At 36.6% G+C, this 18,676-nt stretch overlaps 1 long non-coding RNA gene across 1 annotated transcript; it reads left to right on the plus strand.

Annotated features, from left to right (window-relative positions):
* Positions 1-868: 868 nt before the first annotated feature.
* LOC140334579 (uncharacterized) lies at positions 869-16,409 on the plus strand. The gene is made up of 3 exons (XR_011921601.1): positions 869-1,085; positions 3,362-3,491; positions 15,441-16,409. It is a non-coding gene; the product is annotated as an uncharacterized lncRNA (long non-coding RNA).
* The last annotated feature ends 2,267 nt before the right edge of the window (positions 16,410-18,676 follow it).

The raw sequence follows: 18,676 nt of genomic DNA on the forward strand, positions 1-18,676 counted from the left end.
TTTTACATGTTCAACATGGCAGCTGTTCTGTAAGGAATTGCTTTTCATGATGTGCATTTCCAATCTTATTCTTTCTATATGCTTGGGTTCTCACTGAAAGGTTTTACTGATTGTCTTTGTTACTTTATTGCTAAAGCTGCCCGTTCTTTAATGTGTAATGCCTGTAGTCATCTAATACTATTACCGTAATTGTATTAGGCATTATGTGCACCATTGCTGATGCACTCATTCTCTGCTTTCATGCAAGTGGCAAAAGATGACGCTTACATCTATACCATGTATGCAATACATTATCACCCTGGTATGGGTTGCCTATTAATTTATATATAGTGTGTATAATATATATATAATATATATATATATATATATTTATATATATATATATATATATATATATATATATATATATATATATATTCAGCGGAAGCCTGCTCAGATTCTTTCTATTATAAGAGCAGCTTTAAATTTTTAAAATATTCCTACACTGGTAATTCACTTTTCATTTTTTGTATTACTAAGCTTTATCTAAGTAGTTTTCTTTTACATTAATATGTTCTGGCTCTTTGAAATTGATTCTTTACTTTCCTTGCAAGTATGTATTGCAATGTTTTGTGTATTAATAATCTGATTAACCTAAATTGGACCTAAACTCAAAAGTTAAAGATTTGCTACATTATATAGAACATTAGAAACTAGTAATTGTGTTAATAGAATGTCTTATAACAAACTGTCAATCAGATAACAGATTTCCACTTGTGTACCATTTTTTCCTTTTTTTTCTACAATACCAAATGTGTAAAAAATCAATAACTTTTATAGTGAGGATCATTGCTTTTATTACATCACTGTAAGCACTCCAAATTGGTGATCAGAAGTCCCATTCACTTGAAGTAACTGATTGCCATTTTTAAAGGTGGCTTACAGAACCCATTGTAGCCATGATCTTCACTTTTGAAAAGTGGCAAAGAGATTTGTAGTGAAATTTGGTGATGTGACTAAAATTCTATTAACTGTCCTCCTTACTCTAGGATCTGACATGAGAAACCAAAACCCCAACTTTACCAAGATGGCACTAGTGACACTATGTAAGTACAAATCAAGATCGGACAATGTTTTTCCAATCTCTTGTCCAAATATGACGATCTTATGAAAATTGTAGACTTACAGTAAGTGTCTGATCCTTAAAGGAATGTTATATAATGTGTTCTCCTTCTAATATAGCCCATCTGCATCAAGGTTCAATGTGTTGTTCTTTCAGAGATGCTCTTTTGCATACCTTCATTTTAATCAGTGTTTTTTTTTAATTACTGGTGCCCTTCTACCAGCTTAAATCAGTCTAGCCATTCTTTTCCGTCATCAACAATGCATCTTCTCCCAGGAAACTGCTAATCACTGGTTGTTTTTCCTTTTCAGACCATTCTCTATAAACCCCAGGTCTTTTTGACAATGCCTACATGCCTAAATGAATGCAGTTATTGCTATTTCACTGGCTGATCAGATATTTGCATTAACAAGCAGTTGAGCAGTTGCACCTAAAATCTTACCAACTGTATATATATATATATATATATATATATATATATATATATATATATAATTGCAGTCTCTGTCTGCCACTAAATACCCAGTTATTTACATTAACAGCAATGGCATATATAATCCTACAATTAATGCTACAACAATTGGTTGTCCGTATAGAATGTGAAAAATATAAAATCCAATAAATATTAAATAAATGAACACGTTAAATACACCATAATAAATACATTTTTCCATTTCTACTAGACAGAAAAACATGAAGGCAAAGATGGCTGTGCAGCTTTTATATAAGCACATGGTTCGCCTTCCTCTTTCCCATCATCCTGCTATTTACATTTTGGTCACCAGGGGGCAGCAGTAACACATACAATCCCTAGCAATGGCAGGAAAATATCCCAAATTTTCCAATATTCCTCGAAAGCGTTCATCAGAATATGTATATGACAATTTAAATATGTATTTAATTTTATGTTCAAGATTCAACCTTGAAGGCAAATACCTTTTGCTCCGATTTAAAAAAGCAGTTTTTATGCAAATGTTGCCTTCTGCTCATCGTTCGCTGTGGAATATTATGCAGTACTTCCAGTGTTATTTAATTGTAAGATATTCCTTAACAAAGACAGCAGGTGTCCATATGTAATCTCTTCATTTATTGTATAAGGAACAAAGAAAATTACACTGAAATGAGCACTTTTGTCATTCTTTCCTATGCCTCACAAACATCGCTAAAATCAAGATTTTTATAACATGGATGCAATATATACCTCTGTACCTAAAGCTGCACACATTTTGCCATATATTGCCAATATTTTCAAACAATCTGTTGTCTTGAAGGGTTTAGGGCAGGTATAGGGCGTATGGGCAAAAAATTAGCCATGTTTATAGAGTTTGTAGTGGTCCACCTTTCAAACCCCAGTGCCAAATACATCCTCCATTCCATACAGCCAATACACTACCACAGATTGCCTATCTTGTCCCTTTACTTGTAACCACTGCTGTGTCCTCCTTTTAAAGCACCTCACTTCCCATGTAGATACTGCTGTGTGTTTAATGGTGACGTCCAAGCTCCATGCCTAATACTTACAGAGATCTTGAAATCTCGAGCTGCCATAATAAAAGAGCCGCCTGAAACTCCCAAAGAGGGCAAGGTCCTTGGAATCCTGTACGTTTTATCAGGATCACCAGGCCAATTCCCGTCTGGACCACAGTGTCTTCTCAGGCAACTTGGCCACCCAGTGACCTGTCTGTAGTCCAACCTTTACAGAATCCCACTCCAAAACATATTATACTGTATAATAAACATTGCAATCTAGCTCTTCTGGGGTACAAAATGTCCATTGCCTATCTAGCTCAATACTGAAAGAATGTAACTAGGGGAATACAATCAGATCATACTTCCCCAGTTGGGGAACAGTTTACAAGAACTACAATCCAAGATTCCATCGTTGACTTCTTCACTTTAAGTATCTGTGTAATGAATATTTAGAATCTGCTTGGAGATTATTTGCTACAAACTAAATATAATGTTCAGTATTTCTCTACCGCAAACTATCCATTAAGTACACTTCAGCTTTTCTTCTTTACATAATCATTGAACTCTCCTGGTGGGATTACCAAGTCAAAAAGCTTGAATACTCCAAATTACCATTTGGTGCATCCAACCAAACATATTTAGCCATACGTTACCGGGTATAAACAGTAAGTATGATATCTTTATACATAGAACTTATTGAACTTATTTATAATGATAACTTTTAATATTACTAATAGAGAAACAACAATAGATTCAACCGCTTTGACGCCATTTTGTTTTGAATTTTAGACTGGCGTTTTGGTGATTTTCACCCCAACCTGCCCAATACCAATTACTTTACCTGTATGGCTGCTCAACCAGAACCACAATTTTCTCATTGAAGGGCATCATGACCGCATGAACCACCCATAAGTGCTTAGTAAGTTCTTGTCCTGCTTTTTTTAAATTCCACACTATTAACCACAGTATCTTAATAAAGCTAACACTCAATTCTGACATACTACAAATCAAACACTGACAATACACACCCACTTTAATTACAAGACATTCTTTATTTACCCATAATAGTAGCATATATGATATTATTGATCACTAATAAATTTCCTCATTGTACATTTCTTTATGTTATTTCTTTGTTATTTATGTTTATTTATTATGTTATTTCTTTATGTTATTTATGTTTATTTCTTTATGTTATTTCTTTATGTTAGTTATATTATTTGTACCAATACTTGTCATTCGTCATCATATTGTTACAATTAATATAGATATGCTTCATGTATATTAGTATACTTTATTTTACAGTTGCTATGACATTCTCTATGCATCCCCTGATGAAGCCCACTGGTGAAATGCATCGGGATAGAGACTTTGAGCATCTTCATCCTTTCACCATATAGTCAGGCAACTGAATGTCTAGTAATAAAGGCAGACCCCCCGAGATATTGCACTCGGGACAGCCTTACTTTTGTTTTGTTCATTACCTACTGCACTTTGTATTCATTTTTCTTGTTAACAATTGCATACTTGTGTGTATGCTATATATATATATAACCTTTGCCACTTGAAACCCCTGTCTTTTGTGTTGCACAAGTGTTGCACACCTAGATTGGGGAATTTTACGCCATTCTTTTTTTTTGGCAAATCATCTGAAGCTCAACCAGGTTTGATGTCGGCAGCCATTTTCAGGTCTCCCTAGAGATGTTTGATAGGGTTCAAATCAGGGCTCTGACTGGAGCACTCTTGGACATTTACACAGTTGTTGTATTCGCTGTGTGTTTTGGGTCACTATCAATTTGGAAGGCGGACCCAGCCTGAGGTCCTGAGCACTGTGGAACAGGTTTTCATTCAGGATATCTTTGTATTTTGTTATCCATTCAGTTATCCCTCAACCCTGACCTGGTTTCCTCTAGACATAACACTTGAAAATTGAGGCCAAACAGTTCAATCTTGGTTTTATCAGACCAGACCAGGTTTCTGTCTAGCCACTCTGCTATAAACTCCAGATCGGAGGAGGGCTGTAGTTTTGGTTGACCGTATAGAACTTAGTCCCAACTCCACACAAGATCTTTAGAGCTCATCTGAGTAACCATCGAGTTCTTGGTCACCTCTCTCACTAAGGCCATTCTCCCTTGATTGCTTAGTTTAGCTGGGTGACCAGTTCTTGGAAAAGTCCTGGTTGTGCCAAACTTCCTCCATTTGAGATTTATGGAGGCCACTGTGCTCTTGGGAACCTTCAGTGCAGCAGAAATGTTGTTGTAGCGCTCCCTAAATCTATGCATTGCAACAATCCTGTCTCTGAACTCACAGGCAGTTCATTTGACTTCATTGTTAGCTATGAGGACTTCTGTAGAGAGGTGTGTGCCTTTCCAAATCATGTCCAATCAATTTAATTTTCTATAAGGGGACTCCAACCAAGGTGCAGAAACATCTCAGCTGTGAAATGGGGGGGGGGGGGCATCCGAGTTAACGTAAGTGTTGTTGCAAAATTAAATTTTACTTTATTTAAATTTTCAGCAGCAGCACACAGCTTGGAGCATCAACAGACAGACAGCATGTTCTCTATCGTTGCATGTGCATTGCAACAGGCTCTGATCTGTTTGAGCTGCCCCCTATCTGAACCCTCAACCAGTGCTGCAGTGCAGGAGATTGCAGACAGATTCTAGAATTTACATGAGTGTTATTTAAAAACACATTTAATGATCCTTTTTTTAGATTTCCTGCAGCTTTAAACTTAAGCTGCGTACACACGGCAAATTTTTCTCGCCCGATAATCGGTATCGGCCAATTATCGGGCGAAAATCTGCCGTGTGTACAGTCGGTCGTCGTCCATCGTCCGACGACCGTCCTGGCGGATCCATGGACGATGGACGACGACCGATCCTAATGAAAGGGAAGGGGAGAGCGCGCAGCAGGGTGCCGCTCCGTCGCTCTCCCCCTCCCCTCTCCATAGAGCATGAACGGTGCTGTATGTACAGCACCGTTCATGCATCGTGCAGTCTTTTCTCGTTGGAAAGGATCGTGAAAGATCCTTTCCAACGAGAAAAATTGCAGGTGTGTACGCAGCTTAACTCACTTGCAGTATGATGATAACATAGCATTTACACATTACTGCTGAAATAATGGAGAGTGGGTATCACTGAACTTCTGACCCCTTTTAAAAAACAACAAACAACTTATTTCCAGCTGCATGGAGCTTTCATTTATTACCTTCTATCCCGTTCTCTCACCATCACATCTTAGTCGCATGAAATGCTTTCAATGACGTCCTTCTTTGGCTTCTGCACTCAAATTTCACTATCCTTACTTTGTGAACTACATATATGCCTTGAAAGACTCTCTGTATCCTACTTTCAAATATTTGTGCAATATTTAGTCTAATACCATTGCTTGTCCAGTGCTACTAAACCTCTCTCATTGTAGTCTTATATTATACACCACTGATCATATAGAAGCAGTCAGATAAGAATCTGAGCACTACAGAGATTATGGTACAGGTATAGTAGCAAGATAAAGACATAAAAAATGAATGCAGAGTTTACATTCCAGGACATTCGCCTGGCTTTGCAGTTCTAGATACAGAATTTTAAATATCTGCACATGGTGTAAATTTCGGGGCCATACAGCAACATTTGTTTATGGGCACCATTGAACTGAAAGTCATGCTTATAGTGATGAATAATTGGTATCTGTAGCACATCATGTATGTATCATTCTGGTTGCCCCAAAGAGCGACACTGCTCAAGTAAGCCTGCTACATAATAAAAGAGTACTCAAATAAAAGAAGAAGAAAACATATCCAGCTAACTACAGGGATATGATTACATGACCTATGGTGTCAATTCAGCATAGGGATTTTTGCAGTCAGTATGCTTGGGATAAGAAGAAAGAGCTTCCCTGCCAACCCTGCCAGGAGTAGTGACCTCCTCTTGTGCCAGTTGCCAATGATTATGCTCATTATTCAGGTGATAAACAATGCTTCCCATATAGCTTTCCATATCTTTATGGCTATATTGATATAGCATGTTTTTGTAATTTTGGTTGGATTCCACAGGTCTTTATTACTAGTTCATAGTAGGACATAGTTACATATTATGTTTCAGCGGGTGAATCAAGAGCTGTTCTGGTTTCCCGGTCGTATACATAGATCACCCATTTAAGCGATAGTGTTTTAGTGGTTCGAATCAAATGAAAATGGTTCCAATGCTGTTTTAATACAACACAGGCATCTTTTCCTGGCGTGTTTTGCCTACTGGCTTCTTTAGGGGGAGACGTAATAAGTGTAGATGTTTTGAGAATTAAAAGTAATTGGAGTTCACCAAGGTAAGCCGTATATTTAATGTTAGGGAGGTTATAGCAATTAACTTTTGCAAAATGATCTGCCAAGTTGAGTTTAGGGCAGCTGGGGAGAGACACCTTAGCAGGTGACAAGCATTCAAAAGCTGAGTAGGGATTCCATCAGCTGCTCACTTTGCTGTCCATCATAGGAGAACCTGAGTGATCCAGCAAACCTGGCATGGATCTGGTCCAGGATTGAAAATGTTTGCTAACAAATAGCAAATGACTTTTATAAAAATCTATTCCAGGTATGCTGTATCATCCAGGTTCACTGATGAAAGTGTTTCCTCTTCATTTTTGGAGAGCTTTCATAAATCAGGCACTATGTGTCAGTATGTAAAGCTGAGCAGATTGTTAATATACAATTTAGCTGATTTACTAAAAAATATGCTCAAAATATTTTGAGCTTAAGCAGGAAAGATCACATGAAGATCATTCCTTTGTCTGGGTTCTCAGTTGTGTACTCCAACTATAATCCAAAGAGTGTCTCACAGGCTCACTGATAAAGTACATATTAAAGCCTGTGCTCTGTAATAGCCCCTTACTCTTGGCTTTCTGAATAACAAAGACAATTCAGATGTCTATACAGGTTTAAATCATGATCAGGCAAGGAGCATTCAGTGGGTGATTGGTAATTATCTTCAATATACCCAAATACAAACCAATCGTATTAAAAACCTACTATTACCTTATAAAAACAATGAAACTATAATGACTCAGGTATAAACCTAAGGCACAAAATGCAACAGTCACTGCTAACAGTATTCAACAGAAAAGCAAATAAAATGAATGTGAATAAATACATCCATTGTATGATATTTGTACAACATTTATTTATAAGTCCAACATTTATTTCCAAGTCTCTATGTCCTGTAGCAAGGATCGAAATTTCGTCGACTATTTCTGGGCCTTTGTGTTTTTTGTTTTTTTGTGCACTGCTTTCTGGGTTCTCTACAGATATTTTTTTCTGTTGGATAGACAAAATGCAAGCCACAACCTTGATTTAACAAAGACACTTTTTATTTGGCTGAATCAATATTATTTTTTGAAAGAGCTGAGCATATTCTGTTGTGTCCTGTAATGTTGTATCTTCTAATGTGGACATTGACCTTTGGGTACATTCCTGTAAGGTTTTATACTCATTTATACAAATCTTTTATGTTTTACGTAGAGGGAGAGAATTAAACACAAAACAGTTTTTAACTTTTGAATCCTTTGTACAATTCATGCCATATTACACAATGCTGGGAGAAGTACAATAGCATTGCTTTTTAGTATCTTTAAATTTGTGAATTTATTTTTTCATAGCTATAGTGCTTTTTGCAGTTAATTCAAAGGTTATGCAACACCTAACAATGGGTCAAATTTTTGCTATCTATATGCTTAATAAGTACAAACAAAATAAATAAAAACGATATAGGTCTAATATGTTTTACTTAGATTCCTATGCCGCATCCCCATTACATGTAAGCAGATACAAAGTTTAAAAAAAGAGACTTTAAAAGCATTTATCTACTGTGTGCACCACAAACATGACCTCATATGTGTAAGTACAAAGAAACTAACATAATCTTTAATTTAAAACTTAATAGTGGCAATTATCCATTAGTAAACATAAAAGGATATTTTCTGAAAGTCCACCTAAAGTGAGATATTTTGATACTCAACACGTTTTGCAGATTCATTTATTCTGCTTTGTGACCAAAGGCAGAACATACTATCCAGATACAATGTATAATAATAATATATATATATATATATATATATATAATAATGAATGTTAAAAATAAAACCTTGAAGTACAAAAAAATACTAAATCTTGCATAAATTGTGTCTACTGATAACTTCCTGTGCTACACCTCTATCTGTTACAATGTTCCATACAAAACCTGAAAACTCCTCTCCACCATATTGAATTTCTGACCTATGTTGCTTCTCCATTCTCCATCCTTTTTACAGCAGTTGTGCCAGGAGTCAAAATATATAATAATGTTATTATAAATTAATCAATACAATCGGTAATCAGCACAGAACTAGTGGGACATGCCCATTTTCTTCATCTACAGTACAAGACTGTATGAGGACATGTCTGACAACTGTTGTTGTAGGTACTTAGCTATGTTAGCACTGACTGGAAGGGCAGGGGCAAGCATTTTTGCTAGAAAAAAATGTATTTAGGGCATCTTAGAGCAAGAAGTAGCCACAAACTACACTGTGCAGAGATAAAAGACTATAAAGAATGACCTGCAGTGTGATAACTATGCAAATAGTCAAGGGAGAAGCAAATGACCACTACACTGTATTACCTAAAGGCATGGTGGACAACATCTTTTCATCAGGACCACCGTACCAAGGCCCATTGTGTGTAGATGGTCATGTTGGTAAAGACTGGATGTGCAAAGAGGAAAACTCAAAAAGCCAAACTTATATAGTCCAGAATCAATTCAGTGTACACACATATGCTAAAAATTCCAATATATTTGGTGGCTTTTAAAAAATATAATTCTATAGATGCTATTTAATTTACCTGCCAGTGTTACCAGTCGAAAACATACTTTGTTCAACCTTATGAAAGTGGACTAATTGACCCCTGAAAATGAACTGGATTCACAATAGAATTGGATCTCACAATAGAAAAAAATGTGGAGTCTCAATAGATCCCCTATAAATACCAAAAAAAGACTTTCAAGGTACCTTTACAGTCAAATAACATCTTTCTTTTATTTCATAAAACAATAATTAATTCAAATATTAAAACAGAAATTCACATCAAATATCAGTCATACATATACATTGCCTTCTTTGTCTCATTTTCAACACGTTTCGCAGAATCTGCTTCTTCAGGAATTATGAGACTGATTTCCAAGTTGAAATGATAAATCTCATCTCATTATTAAAAACCAATCAAATGATTCAGCTTATGTGTACCATGGTGGTGGCAGACCTCCTGATGGAGCCAAGGAACAGCGTTCATACGTACAAAGCTCTTAATTCTGTCACCTTATCTTTCTAAATGAATATCATGGATGATTTCTTTCCACATTTCCTAACTCATCTCCAAGGAGGTTACTGAATTGTTCCTTGAGTCATCACATTCCTCCATCCAGGGTTGTGAGTTAGAAAAAAAGAAATCTTTAGAATTAACTTTGAACATGATACATTTCCTGGTTTTCTGCTTTCTCTCTTGCACACCTTGTCTAAAGTGGACCTAAACTTATTCAAATAAGTTGTGTCTAAATAGTAGCCTGCCATGTTAGCTTTTGTGTCTAAGTCATATTTGGTATTGTCACTGTAACTGCTGGGAAGTGTAAAATACATGAATGTTTTCTGGAGAGATGTGAGAGATATTGGTTCCCCACTGTTGTTGAACTACAATTTAAAACATATTCAGCCAGAGAATAACTAAAGTAATAGTTCAATGACAGCTGCAGCCACACATTAGGCCCACCAGATGGAATAACATTACTGTGTAAATATGGGCCATAAAAAGTCTGAGATGACAATGGGTTGATCATGTTTCCTCTAAATGATGCTCTGATATAAATAAATACCATATCTTTCGAAGCAGTCATTTTTATTTAGTAGTCTTCCAGATTAGTCACATCTCTTTATTTACAGCACATCTGTTATTGAAAACTCTTGCTTTCCATGATACTGTTGCAGAATAGCATATGGGTGCTCTGGTGCTGTGATAGTTGCAATTATTACAATCTGTACAATATTTTATGATAAATCACAAATATTGTCACTGATTAAACCATCAGGGAAAGACTTCTAGCTGACAAAGATAATGATACACTGGCTTTTATTAACACTTATCAATGTATTAAAACAATACTAAGCAGTTTTGCTGCAAAGCAACTATACAACATGTCACATTAAGTTGTTTGATAATACTTTCCATATTGCTTTACATTTTTATGGTCAAAGTATTTGTAGTTTAGAGTTTATTCACCCATAGCTGAAGTAGTACATTTTACGTACTGATGTATTTGTAATTTAGATGTTTTCCCTTTGGAGCAGCATGTTACTATTTAGATGTCAAAGGCTTTGGTCCTGGATTTCTGTCTTTATAATAAATTACACTTGGGAACAATTTTGACCAATTTTTTGTTGACTTCAATTTTTAGGCCTATTTACACTAAAATAGGTATGCTAATTCTGAAAGTGCAGTTAGTTTTCTTCTATCACATTTTTTTCTCTACCACTTATAATAATGCGATTACTGTAGTGTGGATTTGTATAGGCTATTCATTTACACGCCGTGTGGTCAGACGTTGTGCGCTGCTTCACCTAGGGAATAAGCAAAATTTATTTTTCTAATTACACACCTATTTCCTTTCTTTCGGATCACGTCTGGCTCTGCTGTTTCTTGTCGTAAGTGCCTAAACAACCCTGATTCATTTTGTTATATCTGTGGCAGATTCACCATTCCCAGTCAAAGGACGAACATCAGCACATTTGTGGAGCAAGCCTATCTGGCATATTTCAAAGTTAAACTTGGTGATCAAGATAAGTCCTGGCCCCCTCATAAGGTGTACAAACAGTGTGTCGAGGGTTTACGGATGTGGACAATGGGAACACGTGATATGATGCCATTTGGTATACCTATGGTTGGGCGAGAGCCAGGGGATTATTTCGGTGACTGTTACTTTTGTATAGTGAAAACTTCAGGATATAACAAGAAAAATAAATGTAACAGAGTACTAGTCTACCATCGGCTATACGCCCAGTGGCTCATTCAGATGAAATCCCAGTGACGATTTTCGTTACACTACCCTCTCTTGATGAACATGATTATGGTGATGAACTAGCTAAAAAAAATGATGAAGAGTTTGAAATTGAAGAGGACTCTGTTCATAAAGGATTTGATCAGCATGAGTTTAGTGACAAGAAAAACTTACTTGAAAAAGGAACGAAGGTATCATACTTTCGAACCAGAGAAATTGCATTTCTTCAGTACTTTGGAATTGACAGTGGTTTTATGTATTGCCATAACATACCTTGTTTATTGGAGGAATTGGAATTCCAATCTATAACTAAACTGAATGGCTACTATTCATCGATAGCTCAAAGCGGGGCTTAACCCCCCCTAGCGGTAATCCTGAGTGTGACTTGGGGTGTTTTTTTACATGCTAAAAGGGGGTAATCCCGAATCACACTCTGGGTTGCTTAAAACTTTAAAAAAAACACTTACCGTGCTCTGTTGGCGACCCCCGGCGTCCTGCTGGTCCTCAGGCGGTCCCTCTTTGATTTTCTTTCGGCGACTGCAGAGATGTTCTCAGGGGTTGCCCAGTGACGTCGGTGCATGTGTTTGTGCGGGCTTTATGCATGGAAATACAGACAGTTAGACAGCTAGGGGGTTAAAGTGTGTCCTCTTCACAATGGCAATATATTTGGGTCTGTCCCAATTGGCCATTCAGTTTCTCTTTGTGAAGAATATGCAGACATAAAGAGAGTCATTGAGTTGTTGCAATATCACCAACACAATTAGGTAATCTGTGTTGACCTTAAAATGGTATGTTTCCTTCTTGGTCAGCAACGCGGATACACCAAGTATTCCTGTTATCTGTGCATGTGGGACAGCAGAGCTCGTGAGAGGCATTGGGTGGAAAGGAATTGGCCTCCAAGATCTGCCCTAAAACCCGGTGATCCAAACATTCTACATGAGCCACTTGTTGATAGAAAGAATATTATATTGCTGCCTCTGCACATGAAACTGGGTCTAATGAAGCAGTTTGTTAAAGCTTTGCCAACCAAAGGAGACAAGTACCTCGTGTTGCCATTTCCTAGCCTGTCATTTGAAAAAAATAAAGCCTGGTGTGTTTGATGGTCCACAGATTCAGCAGCTCATCAATATGAACATTTCATCAGGACAATGTCAGAAGTCGAAAAGAATGCTTGGTTACCATTCAAAGCGATTGTCAAGGACTTTTTTTAGAAACACACAAGCAAAAAATTACACAGAAATTGTCCAGAAACTCTTGGAGAGCTACACAATGCTTGGTTGCAATATGAGCATCAAGGTGCATTTTTTTTGCATAGCCATCTTTCTAACTTCCCGGAAAACCTTGGTGCAGTCAGTGATGAGGAAGGTGAACGATTCCACCAAGATTTGAAGGTCATGGAAGGACAGCATCAGGGTAGATGGGATGTACATATGATGGCTGACTATTTATTGTTGGAGCATCCGGCGGGATTGTACTAACACTGAACACTCAAAGAAAAGCTATAAGTGTAAATTTTTACCTTAAATTCTTACCCAATTAATTTTCAAATGTTTTACTATAAAAAAATTTCATAGAGTAACAATAAATCATTTGTATGAACAAAAGAATTTTTACAAATATAAACAGTACATTCAAGTTATTATTTCATTATTTTTTCATTGTCTGTAAAATGTGTGTGTTTTTTGACAAAAATGGAGGGCACCCTGTTTTGTAAAAACTGGATGTGATAGCAAAAAACTTTGGTCATTTCTGGAAAAAATTAGAAAAAACAAGTGTAACAAAAATGCGTTCCCCAGTGTTATGTGAGGCATATATCATGTAACATAGAAGAATGATGACAAAGAACAAACAACTAGTTCATTGAATCTTTCCCTTTTTGATTGTGTTTTTACCATTTTGTTTAAGTATAGATCTGTTTATCCCAAGTTTGTTTACATTCATTAAGTGTTGCTAAAAGTCTGTACCATACTCTATTCTTTTGAACAAAGTGAGCAATTGTTACCTATTACTTTCAATGGCAATTCAAAATCTTGGATTTTTATTTATTTTCTGTCCAAGACAGTCATAGAGGCTGGGTCTACACGGACGGTTTTAAAAACGCATGTAATTGTTTGTACTGCGTTTATATGCATTTTTATGCACTTTTATTAGCGTTTTACAGCTCCCCTTTAAAATGCTAGAAAACATCTATGTCGCTTTTTCCCGCGTTTATAAGCAATTGAAACATAAACACAGTAAAAACGCTGGAAAAAGCCCCTATTGAAATTAATAGAAGCCTTTACCCACGGTTTTTGCCGTTTTCCAGCGTTAACCCTGCGTTTTAATTTGTTAAACGTTGCAAGCAGCGTTAGAAATAACGCTCATAAATGGGCCTCAAGGAAATGTCCTGGTGTAGATTAGCCTATTGGAATGCATGGGAATTTCAAACATTGGCTTAAAGCCTCAGGTTAAACGCTGGGAAAATGTCCGTGTGGACTATGCCTAAGGGGAATAAAAGAGAGAATCCCCTGAATAGGGACAGACAGCATTGAAAACTTGACAGAGGATCTAATCTTTCTATTTTTAATCCATAAATAAAAAAATGCCTTTACCTAAATTTTAAGACATTTTGATTATACGTAATCCGCACGATATTTTCCTCTATAAAGATGTCAAAATAAGGGGAAAGGGAAACAGAAAGGGGAAAAGGAGCATTTTTGAATACAAATTGATTGACATTTGTTCTGTAGGGTTCTGTCCTTCCGAAAACTTCTGTAGGGTATATTCCTGTCTTAAGCTACGTACACACATCCAATTTTCTCGCCCGATAATCGGCTTCGGCGTGTGTACAGCCCACGTCGTTCATCATCTGTGGATCCGTCCTGGCGGATCCACGAACAATGAACGACGAGCGATCCTAATGCAAGGGAAGGGGGAGAGAGCGCAGTCGGGTGCCACTCCATCGCTCTCCCCCTCCCCTCTTCATAGAGCAGCACTGTACAGCACTCGTTCATGCATCGTGCGGTTCTTATCGTTGGAAAGGATTGTGAAAGATCCTTTCCAACTACAAGAATTTCACGTGTGTATGCGGCTTAAAAGTGCAACCCCACCAACAGTAAGCCTTTATTGCATGGTACATATGCATACATACACTGCCTGGCTGAAAAATTCACACATTTTATTTTATTTATTTTTTTTTATCTCTATATGCTTCTACAATGCCACAACATTTACTTACATCCAGAATTGCATTTATTTTCCACCAAGATTTTGTATTTGTGATAGGAGAGTTGGACCACTGTGGGATGTCTTCTCCAGCACATATCAAAGATGCCTAATGTCGTTTTGATCAGGACTCTGTAGTGGCCTATTTTTGTGTGAAAATATTATCTCATGTTCCATGAACCACTCTCTTTCGAAATTGAAGCCAGATTATTACTGACATTGTTATCTTGGAATATTCCTATGCAATCGAGAAGAAAAAATCCATTAAAAACTTAATCATGTAATATATTCAGGTAGCCAGCTGACTACACATAATGTCACTGAACCTAGATCTGACAAACTGACGTAACCCCACATTATACCACTGCTCCCAAAGGCTTGCAGACTTTGATTTTGCCCAGGCAGTGTACAGCCACAGCCATATTTTTGCTAACACAATATAAGTAAAATTTTTATAGAAGGCCAGTTAAGGTACCATATTGTTTTTGGTTTATGGGAGGAAACTTTGATTTTCATAGCCAGAACTGACTGATAATAAGTGACCTTGACAATTATTTTCATAACTTTAGTGATACAAACATATTTGTTTTTTGCAGGTCAATTTTTACCAATATCTTTGGAAAGAAGATCCCATGTCTGTGACTTCTCCTTAGGATCCTTTATTATGTGGGTCTCATCTGTATTGAGAAATGTATAGCCTTGAGTCGACAAGGAAACTTGACATTGCCAAGGCAACACAGCAATTTCTGTTCAAGTTCTGTTTTGCATCAGAAGATGTGTAAATATTTGTAGATTGTACAGAATGAATATATTAGGGCAATCCTTTAGGGCATTGAAGTGAAAATGGTGACAAGCTGTGAATTCTAATAATCAGTCCTTATACCTGAACTATGGGCATTAATAATCGCCCCCCCACACACACACACACTCATATACATACAATCACACGGAATTAGTTGAGTATACAAAAGCTTACAAAGGTAAATTAAAAGAAACAATTTGGATTTTGGCTAATGGCCTACTACATCAACCACAATTATGTAACAATAGGTTAAAAAAACAATGTGACTTTAAGATAAAATACCAAAAATCAAACATAATATAGTTCTGTTTTTGTAGTTTCAAAGCACACCTAAAACGTAATAATAAACATCCAACGTTAACATACACCCCCTATAGTCTAACAGTCCTTTGCATGGCCTTTATATACTGTCTAAAACTATTTATTAAGAATTATCCTTTATATTTATTATAGTTTATGCTTGCAGAGACACCTTTAAAAAATAATATGGATGCAAGAATTTGGAAGTTATTTTAATGTTATTTTTTTTGCAAAACAGAAAATTAAAGGCTGGCTTTAAATGTATTACCATAAAAAGGGAGGCAAGAGAAAAAGATAGGTCAGCTTTACTGCTATAATGGTAAAGAATCTGCCAAGCTTCCAATAAAGCTGCGTACACACTGCCAATTTTTGTCATTGGAAAGGATCTTTCACGATCCTTTCCAACGACAAGGGAGTGCACGATGCATGAACGGTGCTGTACATACAGCACCGTTCATGCTCTATGGAGAGGGGAGGGGGAGAGCGACGGAGCGGCACCCTGCTGCGCGCTCTCCCCTTCACTTTCCTTTAGGATCGGTAACCGCCACCGACTGTGCACACGGCAGATTTTCGCCCGATAATTGGCCGATGCCGATTATCGGGCGATAAAAATCTGACGTGTGTACGTAGCTTAAGGCAGCAATATAGTGAAAACCTTGGATACAATTATAGTATTTTTAATCCTATTCAATAAACTAAATAATCTAAAATATATGCTTGGTAAAAAAAACTTTAGGTGAATTAAAGTTTTGCAGTATTGAGGGTTTACCACTTATACTTGTTTTCAAAAGATGATATTATTCATTCAGCGTTATGGGCAGTAGCAATCCATGCACCACCAACTTATTCCCAAAGACACTGGAGGTAACAATTTTCCCTGGCTTTGCAACCAATGGGTATTTATGAGCCAATGTTGTGATGATTTCAGAAATCTAGATTTATTGTACCAGAGATATTGTAATTAACTAAATGACTTTAAATTAATGTTGCAAATAGCAATCACATAAAATATTCTAGATTAGCTGGCTCAGTAGGGGGCAAATGTGGACTCTTTAGGCAGTACCTTACTTTTGCCATTTTCTTCAACTAGCTCACAGTCAGTGAATGTGAGCTGGGATAAATAGAGTCCCTAGGTAAAATATATTCCCGTTTTGCTCTCCGTGTTCCATTTGCAGTATTTTTCTGTGGATTATGTGTTTAACATTAACCAACGGCAGCCTCCTGTGTCTGGCTAGTTTTAGAATAAAGGTGTCCCATGATGACTACCTCATTGTCCACAATTATATCAACTAGGGCTATATTCCCAGAGGAATATTACATTTGCTCAATGGCTTCAGCATTACTGTCCCTGTTGTTCCATATGCATCTACCTATCTGTCCCCTGTGGCCAGGTCTTTAAATTGTGTGGCATACCTGCAATGACGTGAACTAACTTTGTCAGAGTTTGCTGATATTACAATGATCTCCTACACTTCTTTTGGGATTTTATTCTACCCATATTAAAAAAAGACTAGCAAATGTGTGCCACTGGGTTGGTCCACAGTTTGGACACAGACTATATGGAGGGAAGCAAATCAAAAAATATTCAGATGTAAAACTTGAATTAATTCTACACATATTAAAAAACAGACTAGCAAATATGAGTTATTGGGTTAGTTTAAGGTTTGGACACTGCAATGCAATCCTGATGCTGGTTGCTCTCTTCAAAACATAAATGCTGCAAAGCATTTCTTCAGTTTTCAACATGAAACAATTGACTAACTATGATATTGTTTGTGTCTCAGAGGAAGTTTCTAGTTGCCTCACTTCACTATGATACTGTTTGTGTTTCTGCAGGTTTGTTTCTATCTGCCTAATATATTGATTGGGACTCTGTGGACACAATTCCAGTTTTCTCAGTATAATGTTTGTGTCTCTCTGCAGGCTTGTTTTCAGTTGTCTCTTTTCATGATACTGATTGTGTCTCTGCGGATACATTTTTGTCTTTGGAAACATGTTTATGGTTGTCTTACCATGATATTGTTTGTGTCTGTGACACTGTTTGTATTGAAGGTAAGGTTGGAGTTCATTTTAAATGATTTGGACCCAAGGTGGGAAACTGCTGATATAATGATGTAACCGATTTTGCATCTCAATAAAACATACTTTCCAATAAATCTTTTGTTTATTTATTTCCCAAATAGAATGGTCTATTTGCAGAAACCTAAATTTAATTATCATAAAGAAGGAGTTTATCTCATCACACCTATTCATTTACTCTATTCAAGGTATTTTATTTGCTAATATGAATTTTTCTGATCAATACATTTTCATGATCTCTGACTAATTCTTAGGAATGTTCATAGGTCTTAAAGGATCAATATAAATGGTTTGTAGAAATGTTTAAATGGAAAAGATAATTTGGAGTCAGGGATACTTTTAGTTTATGTTCAGTAAGCCTATGATGTTGGGTTTGACAACTTCACTCTGGTATGGAAGCCCAGCTTGTTGTGAATTGTGTAATGCAGAGTTCATTCTGCTTGCTAGAAAGTAAAACTGTTCAACAGGTTCCTATAATTGCAGTTTATGTTCTTCAAGCTGCTAGCATGACAGCTTTGCAAAAGCTATGAATGTTTGCAGGGTCATATTATTAGAGTTTACAAAATGTTTATTGTACAAATATTTTTTTTAATACCACTAAAACATAACTGAGAGTCACAATAGGAGACAAGGTGACTTTTAGCGGGCTAT

This window comes from Pyxicephalus adspersus, chromosome 7, assembly GCF_032062135.1.
Source record: "Pyxicephalus adspersus chromosome 7, UCB_Pads_2.0, whole genome shotgun sequence".
Lineage (NCBI taxonomy): Eukaryota > Metazoa > Chordata > Amphibia > Anura > Pyxicephalidae > Pyxicephalus > Pyxicephalus adspersus.